This window comes from Macaca nemestrina, chromosome 14, assembly GCF_043159975.1.
Source record: "Macaca nemestrina isolate mMacNem1 chromosome 14, mMacNem.hap1, whole genome shotgun sequence".
In the NCBI taxonomy this organism is placed as follows: domain Eukaryota; kingdom Metazoa; phylum Chordata; class Mammalia; order Primates; family Cercopithecidae; genus Macaca; species Macaca nemestrina.
The window spans coordinates 74,549,001-74,568,669 of NC_092138.1; the positions used below are offsets into that span (position 1 = coordinate 74,549,001).

Below are 19,669 nucleotides of genomic sequence, written 5' to 3' on the forward strand. Positions count from 1 at the left end.
ACCATGCTTTCATTCTTTGGCGGGTAGTAACTGAGTAGCTAAAGATCTCTGCTTCTTCCATACCATCTGAATACTTACCCTTCTCATCTTACAGACGTGAAAACTGAAATCCAGGGTAGCTAGGTGGTTGCTTCAGACAAAAATCATTAATTAGAGATAAAGTTAGGTCAAAGACCATGTTTTTGACATCCAAGTCTATGATATTCTCAGTAAGTTAAACCAACCCTTTTAAAAACGCTATCAAATTAGCTATTTTAATCAATTATAATGGATATGCACACAAGGCATTTTTTAATTTTTTCTAGGAAAATCATCTGGAATGAGATAGCCAGGTGCAAATATATAAACAAATAGACTAGTTTAATGAGAAATCTAATAAAGCAGTCCATCTATGAGGTGAGTCAGCGTCGTGTGTGACCAGGGGTGGGAGATTTTGCATCTTCAATAGCTCAAATGTCCTGGAATTTCATTCACAGCACACGGTATTCAGAATCTGCAAGAAGCATAAATTCCAGGTCTGAGTAAATGGTGAAAAAGAGGCAGTGCCTTAGCTAACTCGACTTCAGATTCTAGTAGAGTTTAGAGATGCAGGGTCACCCATGATGCCTAAACTGCAAGACTGGGAAAGGCAGATTATAACTATGCACCTTAAGAAGAAAAGGAAGAAAAAGAAGAAGAAAAATAATTTGTTGACCAAAAATGTACTTTGCATTCAAGGATTTTTTTCATAGATTCTGTTAATGAGTGAGGAATACTTAAATATTTAAATATAATTTTTTGGTAGTTCATCAATAATACTGATCACTAGGACTTCTTCAGAATATTTCGATAGGCTACTCACGTAGCCTGAATAGTGAAATGTATAAAATGTCATTGCCTATGGGCTTGCTTTATACAGAGGAAAATTGAAAACATAGCCAGCTGCCAGATGGAAGATGTGTTTGCAGAGCTCAGAAAACTGCGGCAGAGCAAACACTGCTTAACAATAGCAACTGGGGCCTGCCTTGGCACTTGTTATCTATTTGCAGTCATTCATAAAACTTTAATGTTTGGACATTAAACAAAGCACAGAAGTGATATTGCTATGGACTGCTAAGTGTTAGTGCAGGATGAAGACCTATCGTTAGAGTTATGAAAAACCACAACAGCACAAGCAGCTATAATGATTTAAGAGAACATGACTGCTGCTTTTCTTTCATCTAAGAGGATAGAGCTAACTGCTAAATATACAACTTACTTCATACAACTTATTTATGATGTACATGGAATCATATAACAGCATCATGCTATCATGTTTCGCAATAATATATTCTGCCATTGGCTAAGTTTATGGGAGTAGTCTCAGAAGTTATCTTTCCTCAGAGTATCAATATGTAATAATATATGACCCTTGTTTGAGCCTAATTACCATGGATTACTCTATGTTAACACGGGTTATTTCTCAAGTCAATTTATGATGATGCCTTGTATGATATGGGATATATAAAAAGAATGTTTCCAAAACAAAATATGTAAAGAGAAAGACAGAACTGGGAATCAAACAAAGGAAAGGTCTTTATTTGCCTCTCCATATCTCATTATATTTTTCATCTATGAAAATTGATAATAGTTCCCACAGTTGTTGGATAATTTAATAAAACACTACAAATAATGCTCCGATCACAGTCTGATTTATAATAACAACTATATAAAGAATATTTGATTGTTGCTATCAGGTTCCTTCACACCTGGAATTATAGACTGTAAGGAGGGACTGATGGTCTTTCCACCAGCATATTCTGGGAGGGACGCTGGCCACTGTTTTTCACTCTCTATCTTCTACCTTAGCTCCTCAAAACCTCTCAATATTAGTTATGGCTTATTTAACCCAATTCCAGAAATGATATATGCACACCTGCAGGCTAAACCTCAATCAGTGTAGGAACTAGCCAAATACATATTAATAGTTATTTTCCTAGCAAGTGGAATTTGGAAGTAGTTCACAGCTGTCATGACTGATGAACGTGAATCTAAAGCTATTCAAAGCCCCAGATGCCTGGGACAGCATCCTGCTGAAACTTCTTGACCTACACTAATGCTGTGCAGTGTCTCTGCTAGGCTGTAGACTAAACTCCCTCTTATAGTCTGGGAACACTGAGTTTCTGGCCTCAGCTTTTGGTCATTACTCCTACTCCTTACTAATGTCCCCTCTGTTGCTCTCAAATTTATAATGCCACACAAAATATCTACCCCATTTAACACAGAAATTTTTGGCAATAGATGTCCTTTCTATATTGGATTTGAGTTTGAACAGTGTCTCTAGGGCTTACTGTAGATTTGTGGACCAAATATATACTTTGCATTCAAGAATTTTTTTTCTCATGTATCCTGTTAATGAGTGAGAAGTATTTAAATATATACATATATATTCACTCTTCCCCAACTTGGGTTGCACCCTCTGTTCTCATTGCACTATGAAACCCACATAAACTGGTTGCACAGTTCACATCCATCTGGTTATTGGCTTTCCATTCTTGGAAGTGCTCCTAGGGTCAATAATACAGCCCAGGCCTACAGTTTAAGACACTCTTGGTTGCTTTATACAGGCTCATTTAGCATAAATTCCATGCATTGGGGGGAGTTAATTGTGGCGTTGGCTTATTATGAAGTTGTTAGAGAAAGTTTGCTTACATTAACAAACTGGTGTTCTACTGAGATTAATCTCTTCATTTCTATCATATGCTCCACATAAGACAAATAAAACATTTTAAATGAAAATCACCATAGATTTCTCCATAGGTAGTAAAAGAACTCACCCCAGATTCTGCAGGAGGGAATAGTATACTCTACAATACAATAGTTTGGGAAGAATAAGAAAACACATTCTGAGTCAATGAAGAATGAATATCTGACTGTCCTATACAGAAATGAGATATTGGACTGCATTATGAATACTTACAACAAAAGCTAAATGCTTCTTTAGACAAATTTTATTTTCAAAGACGTCTATACATAAACATGTTATTTAGACTTCTTAACAAAACATTATTGGCCACACCCCCCTCACCTGCATAAATTTACTTGACAGAAACATCTGAATTATGAATGTTTAGGTAGATTACACTTTTAGAGTTTAATACATTTGAAAACGTTATGTAAGATCAGTAAGTTTTAAGATCACTCCATTATAGAGAAAGATACAGGAAGAACTAAAGAGATTTTTCTGAGGTTCTAAATTTCAGAATTTAGAATTTAGAATTTAGAAATATCTAAAAAGAAATTTCTGTAACGGTGATGTATATATCTCAGTAGTAGGAACCTAACAGATAAATATTTCATAATAAAACCAAAACTAAAAGAACCTCAAATTGGCTAAGAAAGGTCATAAAAATGACTCAATTAATTATCAAGATAACTGATAAATATTAATGACAGCCCATTTTGTGTCAGATTCTAGGAGTCACAACTTGGTAAAATCTCAAGTATTGCTCAACAGATTTTGGGTGGGAGGAGCCATTTCTGCAAAGAGAGAGCACTCTGCTGAATAAGGAGTAAAGTGACTAGTCATACCTTGAATGCATCTTCTATATCTAATTATTCTCATTGTCTTCCTTCTCCTTGCCCATGTTTGTAGCTACTGACTGGGATCAACAAAGAGTTGCAGTAGATTCCCATGATTGAAAAAATGAGAAAGAAAAGGGTCAGATATATTTCTCTCTTTTGCTTATTCCTTCTTATTGCATATTTCCCATAGTATTTCTCTCTCTTTTTTTTTTGTCTCCTTTTGTCTTCTCTGCTTCCTCCTTCACCTACCACCTTCTCCTTTTCCTCATCTTTCTTCTGTCATCTTCATTATCACTTGTTTTTCCTCTTTTTCCTCTTTTTTCATCTCTTCCCAACTGCAAAAGTATATATCAATCATTAACAAACAAGTTTGGAACAAGTATTCAAGATCTTCAAAGGACTCATAGGTCAGGATATAAAAAGATCACCGTCAGGAATATTTTAAAGCCTTTATCACTAACATGATAAACAATGTCAGCTCCATGTAAAGACCACCAGAGAAACCCAGTAATTCAACAAAATTGAATTCATTAAACATTGAAGCAAAGAAGATCACCACCTCAGTAGTCTCAATAGTGTCCCAAAAGGAAGGAATTAAGGAAGGTTTGGGGCTTTGGGGTTTGGGATAAAGTGATTTGAAGATAGGTCTTTCAAGATGAGGAACTAATTAGGATTTGGGAAAGTTTGTCACATATCATTTAGAATTGTTTCTCCAGCAAGTAAAGGATCTTAAAATAAGCCTTAATAATCAAACTATTGCTCTAATAAACAAGCTGTCTGCCCAGGTGCATGAACTGTTGTCCATATCATTCACCTAGATAAATTAGTTTGCAAAAATTTCTTGAAGCAAAAAATAAAATGTATTGGTTTACAGGTTTATCTTCCTGATTAAAAAATTCCTGATCAAACAGTTAAATTGTATTGACACAGTTAGTCTCACTTCTAGTCTCAATAGTTATGTGAAAGAAGTAGCCTTAGTTCTTACACAAGCATGGATGTAGTTTAACACAAAGAAACTGCTTTTTTGGTCAAAATATTGGGTAAATTGCCCCACAACATACTCTAGAAAAACAGTAAAATATAGGCTTTATCAGTTCTCAACCACGAAAGGTACTATATCCCAGGGAGTATTTGGAAATATATCAGGCACACTGTCTGCATTTAGAAAATAGTTTCCAGAGATGCTGTTTTAATCCATTTGTTTTACTATATAGGAAATACCTGAGACTGGGTAATTTATAAAGAAAAGAGATCTAATTGGTTCATGGTTCTTCAGGGTGTACAAGAAATCTGGTGCTGGCACCTGCTTCTGGTGAGGGCCCCAGGAAGCTCACAATAATGGTGGAAGGTGAAGCAGGAGCAGGCACATTACTTGACAAGACTACTGCCAGAAAGTGAGGCAGGGAAGGTCCCAGACTTTTAACCACCACATTTTACATGAACTAAGTGAGAACTCACTTTTCACTGAGGGGATGGCGCCAAACCATTCAGGAGGAACCTGTCGCCATGAGCAATCACCTCCCAACAGGCCCCACCTCCAACACTGGGAATCACATGTCAACATGAGATTTGGAGGGTATTAACATTCACACCATATCATATGCTAAGTGGATTGCAACATGCAAGGCAGACCCACATAACAAAGAATGTTTCTACCTAAAATGCCAACAGACCCTGTTAAAAACAAGGACTGAATGATCATCATCTAAGGTACAGTTTCAATTTAAAGACCACATTCTAAATACAGTATATAGATTAGCAGCTTGCTATTTTTAACTTTCATTAACATGCCAGGAATTTCTGTTCCATTAACATGCCAGGAAGTTCTCTATCTTCATTTTCAACTTTCCATAAAAAAAAAAAAAGAATGAAGAACTAGGAAGACATAAAATAAAGCTGAAAGGGATAGCCAATATATAGGATACACAATCAAAATTCAAACTTTTTCTCAAAAACTAAACTAGAATAAAACAAATGGGATATTTTATAGCTAATATATAGAATTTAGTGTACACTTACCCCCAAAAAATTTAAGTTGGCCTCCAAACGACCATCCTTGGCAGTAGTTGAGCATGGAACGTTTAGAAATTTTAGCAGTTTACAATTTCATATAACCTAATAATTGGTGAAAATTGGACCAAATTATTGAAAGAACATTAGAGTTTCAATTTTGAAGCACATTACATTAATTGTAGGACATTATGTGCATTATATTTTATGAGAGACATTAGCAAATCAAGATTAAGTAGGAGAAAGTAACCAAGATGATGAAGGGTATGAAGATCATAGCACGTCTATACTGATGAGAAATTACTCAAGTCAGTGAGGTCATTCAGCTTGGATATATAGAGATATAGAAGCTAAGGAGAAATTGTCTTTGACAATATTTTGAGGAGCATCGTCTTAAAAGAAGGATTTGACATCATTCTAGAGTCTTGCTACAGACGTATGGTCCACAGACGTGTAGCTCTGGAATCACCCAGGAGCTTACTAGAAACACAGAATTACAGGTCCCATCCCCAACCCATTAAGGTAGAATTTGTACTTTAATGAGATCTCCAGATGACTCAGTGCACACTTATGTCTGAGAAGTAGTTACAGATATGTTTCTCAAACTTTTATAGAAGCAATAGTCACCTGCTATATGCGATAAAATGAAGATCTAAAGACCAGAACTCGCACTTTCTGGTTTAGAATTTCCAAGGGAAAAGATCAGCTAATCTGTACGTTTAGCAAGTACACCAGATGACACTAATCATGAAAGTTTAGGGAACTCTACTCCAATTCAAATAGCTAAATGTATACACGCTATTAAAATGAGCTAGATTTTGACAGGAGTTTCTAAAATTTTGTCCTGTGGGAAGAGGGAGCTTTGGGAGGTATTGAATCCTGGTCATAGACCTATTATAAGTAGAGACTGACCATCTGTCAAAAATGACAAAGCAGGAAAGTTTGTTCTCTGTGGGAGGTAGAACTGGATGATTTTATATTTCCTCCCAAATATAAAAATGTAGATTCTCCTATATCCAGTTGTGGTTTCTCAAGCCAATTTGTGGAGACACATGTAGCAATAAAAGCCAGAGGCAAATCAAGAATACAAACTTTGACCCCCATTTCTGTGGTCCGTTTCCACTGTCGCCTTTCATGAGCATTTGCTGGTAATTCATCTAAACTGTGATCCCAATGGCACCAAGAACTGAAAATAAATCCATGGGTCCAGGAAGTAATTAAGGGTTTCTCTAGTGAGCTCAGCTTGAATTAACTTCAAGGAGTCTTGTAGCTGCCCAGATTTTTCACACCAAGTCCTGTCATGATGCATAATTTAATGCTGTAATTTATTCACAGTAATTCTTGTTAAATGAAGCCCAGTGGCAGTTTTACCATAATAAGAAAAGGAAGTATTGCTTGTTTTATTGCGAGAAACAATGTTCACTGAGGTAAAAAAAAATCCAGACTCACCTATGATCCGTTAATATATATGTAATTGTTATGTGGAGTTCTCAAATTGAGCAGCTACAAGAGTTCTCAAATTGAACTGCTATGAAATTTCACCCTTATTTCTCTTTTATTACTCTGGTTGTTTGAAGATAAGATTCAATTAAAGTTTTGCCATTCTGCCTCAAACTCTAGCACCAAGATACACCACTTACTGAGGAATTTTCAGCAGATACTGTAACAAAATCAGACAGCCATCATTTCATTCAGCCTTGTTCTCTCTCTTTTTCATGTAGTATTAAGCCTGTTATGAAGTAGAAAACAGTGGTTCTGAATAAGGAGGAAGAAGGAAGCAAAGCAGGGAGAATCTGACAGATACGGAAACTGGCTTTGCTAGTTGAAGTATTGGACCTAAAATGTATATACCCATTTCTTGATGACAGTATGTGTCACTTGTGTGAGTATGAGAGTTGCGTTGGTGGTGTTGCTTGACCTGAATAGAAGCACAAAGAACAGAGAGGAAGTATAGTAGACTCTGAGTTGCTGAAAGTCATTTACTAATAACTATTTTTAAAGAAACAGTATTTTCCTCCAAGTTTCAACTTAAGAAATAACACTAAACCTGTCTCTGTGAGTGGCTTCCCCACCCACCAGCCATTTATGCTAGAAATCTCCAAGTCATACTCAGTGCTCCTTATTTCCCAATCCCCACAACCAATTGTTTACCAAGTCCTCTTTATGATGCCTATGAAAATTTCCTTTATATAGCACCTCCACTGCAGCCTAATAAGTTCATAATTTTATAACACAGAAATTTAAATAGCACATCATCCTTTGAAAAGCTCATCCTCCAGCCTAATGAGTTCATAATTCATCCATTCATTTAACATATTTCTATCACTTTTCTACTGGACACTATCTCATGAAGGAATTAGAAAGTAAACCAACCAGTGTCTCTGCTAATCAGCTATCCCCCAAATTACAGAACAGATCTCCCTCTCCTCTCTCTCATTTAAATCTCTTCCCTTTCCTCAACCAATGAATGTGTACCAAGATAATCTTTAAAGCATATCTTACTCTAATGAACTTTAAATGACTTCCAATGGGCTGAAAAAAAAAAAGTTTTCCAATATGAGTACTAATGAAAATCATCTGAATTATTTGGGGAAAAAGAGAAAGAGAGAAAAAAATAGAGAAATAGTAGCATAAAGAAGAAAGGAAGGAAGGAAGGAAAGAAGGAAGAAGAAAGAAGGGAGGAAGAAAGGAGGGGAAGAAGGAAGGAAGAAGGGAAGAAAGGAAGGGATAGAGGAAGCAAGGAAGGAAAAGAAAGAGAAGTGGATAAGGAAGGAAGGAAAGAAGGAAGGGAGGAAGCAGGGGAGGGAGGGAAGAGGAAAAAAAGAAGATTAACTCCAGCCCTACCTCCCTATCAATTTGTGTTTTGTAGGTTTGGTGCAGGGCGAAGGAAGTTGGCTTTTTACCAGACTCTCTGGGTGACTCCTATGATCAGGTAAGTCTGGGAAATACCAGGCTACAGAGCCCAAAGTATATTAATTGTCTTTAAAATCCTCCACAATCTGCCCTGTATTTTATATTTTGTCTTCTGCTTTGGTCATTTGCAAATCTTGCTTGCAAACCATAATTAACTGTCAGGCTTTGTCAACAATCCACATCTGTTGGCCTCAACCCTGGATCCTTGGAGATCACGAATCTATAGATCTAGGATATGTACTTTCAAGAGTCTAATAGGTGATTCTGAGGTGCAATTGAAGTTTAAATCTGTTGCCCTGACCACATTACATTAGACCAATACTTTCCTCCAACAGCCAACCCCTTTCCTCTCACCATCAAATCGTTAATTATTTTTTTCTCTGTGGTATATCCTACTTTTCTTTCTTTTCTAAACCAGGAAAACATTTTTCAAAACCCTCTTTAAATATCACCTCCTCTGAATACTTCTGTTTCCCCCTCAGCCCACAACCTTTGAGTTTCCATAATCCCCAGCTTACATTGCTAGCCTCTTATTGCCATCTTGTGCCTATTTGAATAAGTTTGCCTTTTCTGTTAGATTATGGTACCCTGCTTTCCAGAGATGCTGGCTTTTTCCCCTTATATAATCCCAAAGCATTTTAAAAGGGGTGGGAGGTAGAAAGGAGGAAAGGGGTAATTATTGAGAGGGACACAATGGTGGGTATTTGGCATGCTGGTAATTCTATTTCTTAACCTACATGGCAGTTGGATATTACTTTGTTATAACTCATTAAATCATACATTTATAATTGGTATATTTTGTTGACATATGTGTTATCTCAATAAAAAGAAAAAGAAGAAATAAAATTATCTACCATAATAAAAGTACACTCATAGTCTAAACTCAGAAAATAGACTACTTGACTTCTTGTCTCTCTTCTACAATATCACTTTGCCCTGAGTCATCTCTTCCAGAGAAGATGAGATCTAAGCTTCTCTGTCATGTAGGCCTACAGGTTGGCCTTTTTATCAAATATAATTGTGGAATTTCTCAAATAGTTCCTAACAGTCTGCTGTGTCTTAAAATAAGGAGTCAGATTACTACTAAAAGATTGGAGAGAATCAAAAAATCTGGTTCAAATCAAATTTTGAGTCAAAAATGCTGATTTCTACTCTTCTATGCCTCCATATTAATTCAGCAGTTGTAGAATTCAAATATGTTATTCCATGATTTTGAGATCCAGGTTCCCACAGAATTGAATAAATTTTTAATTCATTAAATGTACTGTATGGTAGACTAGGGGTTCAACACTGGAAATCAGACAGCTTGCTGCCATTAAAATGCTTACCGACTATTGGGAGAAAGGATGATTACAATATAGTGTGAGAAGGACTGTAAAAGGTCCCTGAGGAGAATGCATGTGTATCAGGAAAGATTACTACCTCCTATCCAATCAACCTCACATTGGAGTCCTGTTACAAAGCTCCATTGAGATACATACTTATTGATCCAACCTGGATGGCAGGGGCAAATTATAAAACGAAAAACACATCGAAAGAGTTAGCCTTGGCTGGGTGCGGTAGCTCACACCTGTAATCCCAGCACTTTGGGAGGCCAAGGCAGGCAGATCACGAGGTCAGGAGATCGAGACCATCCTGGTTAACACGGTGAAACCCCGTCTCTACTAAAAATAAAAAAAATAAAAATAATTAAAAAAAGAATTAGCCGGGCGTGGTGGTGGGCGCCTATAGTCCCAGCTACTCGAGAGGCTGAGGCAGGAGAATGGTGTGAACCCGGCAGGCGGAGCTTGCAGTGAGCCGAGATTGCGCCATTGCACTCCAGCCTGGGCGACAGAGCGAGACTCTGTCTCAAAAAAAAAAAAAAAAGAATTAAGCATTGGCTAAAGTATGATATTGCTCTTATAATGTTGACTCTTGGTTGACTTTTGACTGGCAGTTGCCTATTCCAGTAAGCATTCATTGATACAACTATTTACTGATTCCCAACAATATAGAAGGCAGTATATTAAACACTAAAAATAAGGCCAAAAAAAAAAATTAAAAGGCAGGGCATATCTCTGCCTTTGGAAAGTCACAGAAAGAACAAACAATCAGGAAATTAAAAAGATGTGACAAGCGTTGCAATGAGAAAGTAGAGATTATGTTTAGATATTTATGTCTCAGGGGAGGGAGAAGTTGAAAACTGACCTTAACTTGGTAAGCTGGGGAAGTCTTTCTGGGCCTGAAAGGTCAAGAGGGAATAACCAACACAAGAGAGGAGTGAGAAGTCCTGGGGCAGTGATTTGGCCAAAGGACACAGCACAGGAAAAGCTCCAGAGGAAAAACTATAATCATGGAATTTCTCAAATAGAAATCCTCAGAGGAAAAGCAGATGACAGGTTCAGGGATCTGAGAAACCTTTATGATGAACATGAAGAAATAGTAAGTGCTGAGACTCAAGAAGTAGACAGAGACCAATGAGTGATAGACCCTCAGAAGCTAGGTAAATTGGGTTGCAGAGTTTCAGCTTATATTGTGGTGGTAAACAGAAAGATATCAGAACCTATTTAAGGTATTTTAATCAATGAAGTGTTAGAAGAGTTATATTCAAGAAAAAAAATCACTGAAATTGCAATCTGAGAAATTCACAGTGGGGAGGACCAGATTAGGGAAGGGAGCTAAACCAGTCTTCTCAGGAGGGTTCACACACCACATGGGGTTGGTGTGCTGAGCCATAAGTGAAGGCTAGGGATATGCATGGTGTAGTTTTAAGAGGTGAACATTTTACTTATGATTTGGGATAAAATAAGTTTTACATTCTATATGCTTCAAAGGTTTCACCCCATACCTGTGCAAACAAAGCCAGCAGAACCTTGCTTTTCTTGGGCAGTGAAGGTCATGGTTTTATCATGAAAGCCAGAAAAGTAAAAATAATTTATTTGTAGCAACAGATTAGAAAATATTACACTTGTGTCTAGTCCCTGAGGCTTTGCACATAAAAAGTTAAAAGCAAAGATGATAGCCCTTCTCAGCCACAATTAGCAACTCAGTACTAAGTAGCAGTCATCAATATAAAAAAAAAGTGATATACTTAGATGTTTATTTAAAGTATGGGCTTTTTTACTGGAGAGATGCAAATTAGTCTAAATTTCAGTATCTTTTGTGTGAAAAAAGAAACTGAACAATTACCACATGAAACACTTTTTTCGACAACATTTAAAAGCCAATCATGCAAATTTTAAGCGAAAATCATCAGGAGTTTTGGAGCTAAAAAAGAAATGACTAAGAGCAAAACAATGAAAAGAACAATCAAACAAGCAAATGAAAAGTTCTTGGATTCTGCCTTCCAGATCTGTTTCAAAACCCTCTTCAAAGAAAATCTCATGTTTAGAAGTACATTTATAAAAGTGCTGTGCCATAGATGTGGCCAAATCTGTTTGAGTCAAGAAAGGGCAGCCAAACAGTTCCCTTAGACATCTCACCAGCCAACATATTTTAAAATACTCTAAACATAAAGATAATTTGTTAAGAGACTGAGGTAAACCTACTTATTTTTACAAGTGGTTGAAAGCATATATCATCATGATTTGACTACACTATTGGCCTAGAAGGCCAAATATATTAAAAGTCTTCAGAAAAAAAACAAAACCAATAAGCGATCTGGGGGAGAAGGAGGAGGGTTGGTATGGGTGTGTATATACAAATACATACACAATTTATAATAAGGAATTGACTCACACAATTGTGGAAGCTGTTAAGTCCCAAGATTACAGAGTGAGTTGACAAGGTAGAAACCCAAGAGAGCCAGCCTGAGTACAAAAGGAGGCTTAAGGAAGAAAGCACAAAAAAGCTCAGTGTTGGCATGGCTCTGAGAACCTCCCTACAGAGTTGAATAGACACATATTTTGAAACAGTTGGGACATGGCATTTCTATTAGTTTCTTTTATTCTCAGTATAGGCCTATTTTCTTCTTTTAAGCTGGTGTGTCAAGGGAGTCTTGAACAATTGAATCTCGTTGGCCCGGGTGACTTTTGGTCATTTGCCACATGTCACTCCTTTCTTAACCATAAAGCAACACTACAGAATTACAGCTAGAAGAATATGGTACCCAGGGATTTGGACAGTTGCATTCCAATAAATGATTTATATAATTAAAAACAATGAGAGGGAAGAGGGAACAAAGCAGTGACATACTGTACAGTTCTGGATCACTAAAGTTTTGAATACTTTCTACTTTGTAATATTTCTGTTAAAGACTAGTGGGAGCCTAACTTTCAGTGCTTCACCTGAGAAAAGAAAAAGCTGTAATTACCTTGCCCGCAGACAAACCCTTTTTTATTATATCCTGCTTTACCTAAAACAGAAATAAGTCTTCTTTGTTCATATGTAATATCTGATTATGAACTGTACTATGCTGTCTTTGTAAAGATATCACTCACAAAAATGTACATTCCTAAATGGCAGAGAGCATTTCCAGCTGTTCGAAATAGATCTGGCACATAGTATAGTCTCAAAAAAAGTATTTATTAATTCAATGTTGAATGCTTTCTGTGAAAAGGAATTTTAGTTCCAGAATTAGCTACCTTTTCAGGAATTGAAATAGTAGCAAACAGAAATTGAAATCTAGGTATATAGCTCTAATAAATGGCAATGTGGGGCAGCTTTGGAGTGTCATTTGTGCTGAACATTCTGCTTGCACCCTTCCTGATCTACTCTCTACCCTAATATATCTTGATGTATCTTCCAGGAGGTTGAGTGTCCCCTTTTCCTCTGCTTCTTGTTGGATTCTGCCAATGGGTAAACCAGATGAAGATTAGAAGGCAAAAACAAGAAGCTGACACTTTTGTTTCATTGGCTTTTTACTTTCCAGACTCAATCTCAGCCATTTAACTACCAAAATACTCATCTTCAAGGAGGCTGACTCTCCTACAGCTGAAGTTCTCACCCAATCCAAAGATAGAGCCTAGGGCTTTGCCATCACTTGTGAATTTCCTTTTATCCTTCCCACACACATCTTTGTCAGTTGTTTAAAATTGGTCTTCACACTGCCAAGAGAGACTCCCCGCCTTTATGCTGCTCCGCATGTCTTCTACTAGCAAAGATGGGAGAGAGACTCTCCTCTTGAACTTATGCATTAATTGCATGCTCGTATTAATGATTAGTGGAATAGTTCAGAACTATAAAATATACTTTGTGCTCTTCAACCCACCCTATTCCTAGAGTAGAAGAATATGCTATGGAGATAATAATGTAGTATTACTTTCTTTAAAATATAGTAGCCACATTTGGATTCAAGGCACCAAAAACAGTTTGTTATCAAGTTTTCTAAGTTGAAAGTAGAAGTGCAGAACTTGTGAACTGTTGTATTTGGAAACATAATTGAAAAAGCTGCAAAATCATGAAGCCATTCAAAACACTATAAAGAGGAAGGATAAATGAATGTATTACTATCTGCTGGTTTATCTCTTTTATTCACATCAGAGAATTTTAATTCTCATGTTCCAGGACTGCTGAGTATGTTTAATTCTGCCAAATTATTTCATAACATAGAAATGATAACAATAAAACATATATGAATTAGCAGATTTAGAATATGTTAAGTAGGATATTGAAGGAGTTATAGACTCGATGAACAGTACTAGGAGCATAAGACATGGGAGAAGTGGTTATCAAATTCTAAATATTTAATATTTCATTTCTTCAGTGAAATAAACCATTCAGTAAATGAGTGAGAGCCTAATTGTTGCTGGAGTTTAATTCTCAGATTTAAAACTCACAAGAGTGCAACACTCAGCAAGTTATTTATCCTTTCTAATTCTCTGTTCTCACATGTGTAGTGATGAAAACAAAAATCTGTTGTAAGGCTCAACAGAGTTAATGTCCTTAAGCACTTAGAGGAAGAGTTCAATTGATGTTTGCTCTTTGTATTAGAGCTTGAAAATTACTGTTCCCAAAATTTGGCTTCAAGAGAGCATCTAGTAACAACAGGCTAAGAGTTGTGATACTGTGGCTAAGATCAAAGCTGGAAACACTCTGAATAGCATTAATTCTTTGATGACTTTTCTACTAACAAGACTCCTTTACATACCTTCAAACTATGATAATATATTTTGTGTTTATATAACAATTACATGCTTCAAACGCAATTGTATTTATTTTTGCATTTGGTTTGACAACCAACACTTAGCTTCATGGATACTGCACTGTTTCTGTGGCCAGTCCTGCCACTACAATCTTAAGCTTTAAGTCCTTCCAGAAGAGACAAGGAAACCACCCACATTTACCCAAGGCATGAGATTGAAACATTAAGTTTGAATTTGGAGAACATGGTGACATCTGCTTTGTGCCCCTCAACACCTATATAAAATATTTGCAGGATTATGTGTAACTCCTAAGAGGTTCCTAATTGTGTATTTGAAATTAATATTCATATCATTATATAAGTTGAAAATAAATTATAGTTATCCCTTGGTTCCTATAAGATATTGTCTCTAGGACTCTTATGAAAACAAAACTCCATGATACTCAAGTTCTTTCTATAAAATGGTGCAGTATTTTCATATAATCCACACACATCCTCCTGTATACTTTAAATCATCTCTAGATTACTTATAGTACCTAATACAATGTAAATGCTAAGTAAATATTTGTTATGTTGTATTTTTTATTAGTATTATATTTTATTGTTGTGTTGCTGTTTTTGATTGGGTTTTCTTTTGGAATATTTTTGATCCATGGTTTAGTGAGGGTGTTACTGTGGAGGTTCAGCTTTTCAGCATTTTAAATTTATATTGGCAACTTGTAGTTTATGTTTTGTGAACTTCCTCTTCACTTTCTTTGATCATTTTTTATGGGACTATTCAACACTTATTTGCCAATTGTGTAATATCTCATTATATAGTTGACTCTTGGACAACACAAGCAATAGAGGTAGGAACCCCTGATCAGTCAAAAATTTGTGTGTAACATTTGACTCCTTTATAACTTAATTACCAATAGCCTACTGTTTGACAGGAAGCCTTACTGATAAACAGGCAATTCACGCATATTGTGTATGTTATGTGTATTACGTACTATATTCTTACAGCAAAATAAGCTAGACAAAAGAAAATGTTAAGAAAATCATAAGAAAGAGAAAATATACTTACTGCTTATTAAGTAAAAATGGATCATTATAAAGTGTTCATCTTCATGCCTTCATGTTGAGTAGGAGGAGAAGGAAGAGCAAGGGCTGATCTTGCTGTTTCAGAGGTGGCAGAGGTAGAAAAAAATCAGGTGGACCTTTGCAGTTCAAACTCCTGTTGTTCAACTGTCTGTTAAGAATATTCACATAATACTAGTTTCTTAAATCACTTCTTTGTTGGAAATACCAACATAAGAATTATTACAATAAAGAACAAAAGAAAACACTAAAGCATAAAGCTCTTAAAAAATATAAGCCTTTTTATTACTTTTAAAAATTATCTCTAAGATGCTAAGTACAAACCAAATTTAGACTTATAAAACTCATGTGTATTAGTCTTTATATCTTACAGAATTTTTAGTCTATTTATAAGTATTATCTCATTAGGGAAATGTAAAACTTCAGAGGCATCCACGAAAATTTATATGAAGAAGAGCTTTAAAATTGTAAAATTTTAAAGTTGTCACATTACTTTAAAATAGTCTGCTTTTGCTCTTAGAAGCTTGAGTGAGTTTTCACTGATGAGAGTTTAGAACCTCTTAAAAAATTTAATGAACCAAAACAGTTGTTCTAATATTAAACACCCTCAGTAAATCTTAAAGAAGTTTAGTATTGAACCAGAATATTTTTCTCTAAATTTAAATAGCCGTTCATTTTAATACATGTTAAGAGGTTTTGAAACATTTTGGCAAAATAGGATTCATTCTTTTTTTCCTCAGGGTTACCAACAAAACTCCAAAAACAGAAACAAACAAACAAAAGAAAACTTTAACTTATAAAGAGAACACTTGGCTTTTATATTTTAAAACAAACCACTTAGTAATTGTACTACTATTCTTGAAAGACTTCTGTTAATGTATTTTTTGTAGCCTTTAGGTCAGTGCTATTAGTGACAGTTGTATACACCTTTCTTTCTCCATTACCAGAAACACCTGTGTTTATGTGTTTATTATCCCATGGAGTCCCTTAAAGCTTAGGAGAAGTATTCGTCTTTGTATCCCCAGAGCCAGCACAGTGCTTTGTCCATTACAGATGCTAAATAATATTTTATGGAACTAAGTAATGGTGAAAACACACACAAGATTCACAGCATAAATTTACCACCTTCCCTCTGATTATGGGCAGAAAAAAAAAATCGAAAATGTTTAGCCTACATTTTACCAATTGGGATTCTGTAGAATAATATGGATGGAGATTTTTATGGATCTTCAGACAAGGGAAAAAACCCACCTACTTGGAGAGCGTTGCTTCCTTTTGGAGATATATAATTAACACTATGAAGAGATATTAAGCATAATAAGTGGAGATATCTAATTAACACTATGAAGAGATATTAAGCATAATAAAAGATACTGTTTCATACATGCCTCTTCCAGTTTCTAAAATAAAGAGACAATAAGTTGCCTGCTTTGTGAATTTTTAAAACTGCAAGAAAATATAGCCTTATGAAAAAGGAACAGAGTTACAAGCTGGAAGTCAATCAACAGAAGTAGAGGCTGAAAAGCAAAATGAGCTCATTATAATAGTAAAAGTTGAAAATACAAGGAACCCCAAATTCAAGAATGAAATATGAATTTGTGACGAGGTGTAATCAGTAGAAAAATTGAATTGCAGAAAACAAAAGCAGTAACATGGTGAGTAGACTTGAGAAACTCCAAGAACATAAAGTAAAAAGATAGAGAAAAATGAAAGAATTTGATAAATATTTTGATTCAATTTATAAATTAAATGTGCCACTCTTAAAACCACAATAAGTTTAATTTAAAAAAAGCAAATCGAAGATCTAGTACAAATATTTCTGGGAAAAAATGGATAAGAAACTGGAGACTATACATTAAATAACTTACCAACTTATGTAAAATTTACATGAAAAAAATACCACAGTTAGATTTATCCTGGGTTCGGGTATTTTTAACTTTTTATTTTGGAAATGTTCAAACATATAAAAGAAAAAAAGAAAGAATATAATGAACCTGTAAGTATACATCACCCAGCTTCAGCAATTATAAACATTATGCTAGCACTTGTTTCATTATAGCTTTTTTTTTTTTTTTTTTTGGAGAGGGGGAGGAATTATTCTGTGCTTTATGTCCTTTAAGAATGCTGAGGACACAACTTTAACAAATAAGAACATATTTTTCATATAACCACCATAAAGCTAGCACACCTAACAACTTAATATTAATAGTAAACTCAGATGCAGCTGGAAACCGTCATTCTCAGCAAACTATCGCAAGAACAGAAAACCAAACACCGCATGTTCTCACTCATAGGTGGAAACTGAACAATGAGATCACCTGGGCTCGGAAAGGGTAACATTACACGCTGGGGCCTATTATGGGGGGGAGGGGGGATGGATGGCATTGGGAGTTATACCTGATGTAAATGACGAGTTGATGGGTGCTGATGAGTTGATGGGTGCAGCACACCAACATGGCACAGGTATACATATGTAACAAACCTGCACGTTGTGCACATGTACCCTAGAACTTAAAGTATAATAATAATAATAATAATAGTAAACTCAACTTCCCTTTGGTAGGATCATAAAAACACAAAGAGGTTAAGGTTGAAAAAAGACAAGTCTAACTGACTATAGGTCAAATACCTTATCCTTGGAAAAGCAAACAAAACAAAGCAAACAAAAACACACTCTTAAAGCCCATCTCAAAGTTTTGGAAGGGGCCCTGAAAGTGAGGGTCCCTGAATCCCTTTTCGTTAGCTTCATGATAAATTCACCTCTGGCTGGAATGCGCCACTCTTAGCATCCTGTTAAGAGGTAACGAGATTCCACAGGCTATAAGACTTCATGACATACCAAGAGAGTCTGGAACCTAAGCAGAGAGCACAAAATACATTTGTTTTGTTGCTGCTTGTTCCTCAATATCTAGGATGGTGCTTGATATTGGAAGGATATTTAATAAATATAAAATGAATGAACAAGGACAGTAGAATCTCCCTAGACTCAACAAAGATGTGCATGCCTCAGACATATTAGAACTACTGAACCTCAAGTAATAACACTAGAGGAAATAAGGGACTTTTCAGCCAAAACCAATAGGGGCCAAGTCCTAACAAGCAGAGGGGCTTGCTCCAATTCTTTGGCACAGCATAGGACCTAGAATAAAATCTTAATATAATGCTGGAAGGGTTGAGCCCAAATCATGAATCGGACTGAATTTCTGGCTGGCAAGACAAGATGAGGATTTAAATTGTAATTATTTAAGTGGAAATGAAATAAATATTTTCCTTGTGCAATTGAAGATTCATATGAAAACTTATAATTACTACATTTATGTTGCATGTTTAGATATGTATGGCATTGGTTTCAGCATAATTCCAGTTAATCTTATAATGGCCATTTGAGTCTGCAGTACATAGGCGTTAGAAGCTAAGATTTTGGTTTCAGACAGACATAATTTCAAATACTAGCTCTTCCATTTGTTAACACATACCCCGAGCATTCATAACATTCATAACAGCTATAATCTTCAGTCTCCTCACCTGCAAAATATGAATGTTGCTTCATAGGCTTATAAAGATAAAAGAAGATAGCACACAGCAAATTTCATTTATTAGCTAAGGTTATCTATATCTACCTAAATAAATATTTATAAGTATGATAGCGAAAGTAACTTACCAAAGAAACAGAGGTAATACAGGTTGAGAAAAAAATTTAAGAATAGGTGTTTTTTGGCCCTACAGCTAGGTCTCTAGCCACTAGAAATGACTCAGTCTTAACAGTTGCCCTCTTAAGACATCTAAACACTTGCCATTATTTGATATTTCTAATTCTCTGATATTCTTTTAAGGTCCTATTATTATATAATTTTTTTCAAATACAACCACTGAGGTAAATTTTGTTGCAGTCCAAATTTCCAAAGATATGGCTCTTTCTTTTTTTTTTTTTTTTCATCCAAATGTTGAGTATTTCGTCTCAGTTGTTTCTAATTGCTTTAGGAGATAAAATAACATCATTGTGAATAGATTTTCTGGAGATCAAGATTGGAGAGTAGAGCTGTTCAACCATATTTTTCATGT

General features: G+C 35.6%; 2 long non-coding RNA genes across 2 annotated transcripts in view; both read right to left on the reverse strand.

The window, feature by feature from the left end:
• Nucleotides 1-349: 349 nt before the first annotated feature.
• Nucleotides 350-5,658, reverse strand: LOC139358319 (uncharacterized). Its single transcript, XR_011613081.1, has 4 exons — nucleotides 5,563-5,658; nucleotides 3,793-3,878; nucleotides 3,550-3,620; nucleotides 350-493 (listed from the first exon to the last, which is right to left on the reverse strand). It is a non-coding gene; the product is annotated as an uncharacterized lncRNA (long non-coding RNA).
• Nucleotides 5,659-7,191: 1,533 nt separating this feature from the next.
• The window catches only part of LOC139358182 (uncharacterized), a 64,140-nt gene continuing 51,662 nt past the window's right edge, over nucleotides 7,192-19,669 (reverse strand). The window contains exons 3-4 of the long non-coding RNA XR_011612756.1: nucleotides 15,594-15,758; nucleotides 7,192-7,282 (exon numbers count right to left, since the gene is read on the reverse strand). This is a non-coding gene — a long non-coding RNA (uncharacterized lncRNA). The remainder of the gene's footprint in view (nucleotides 7,283-15,593; nucleotides 15,759-19,669) is intronic.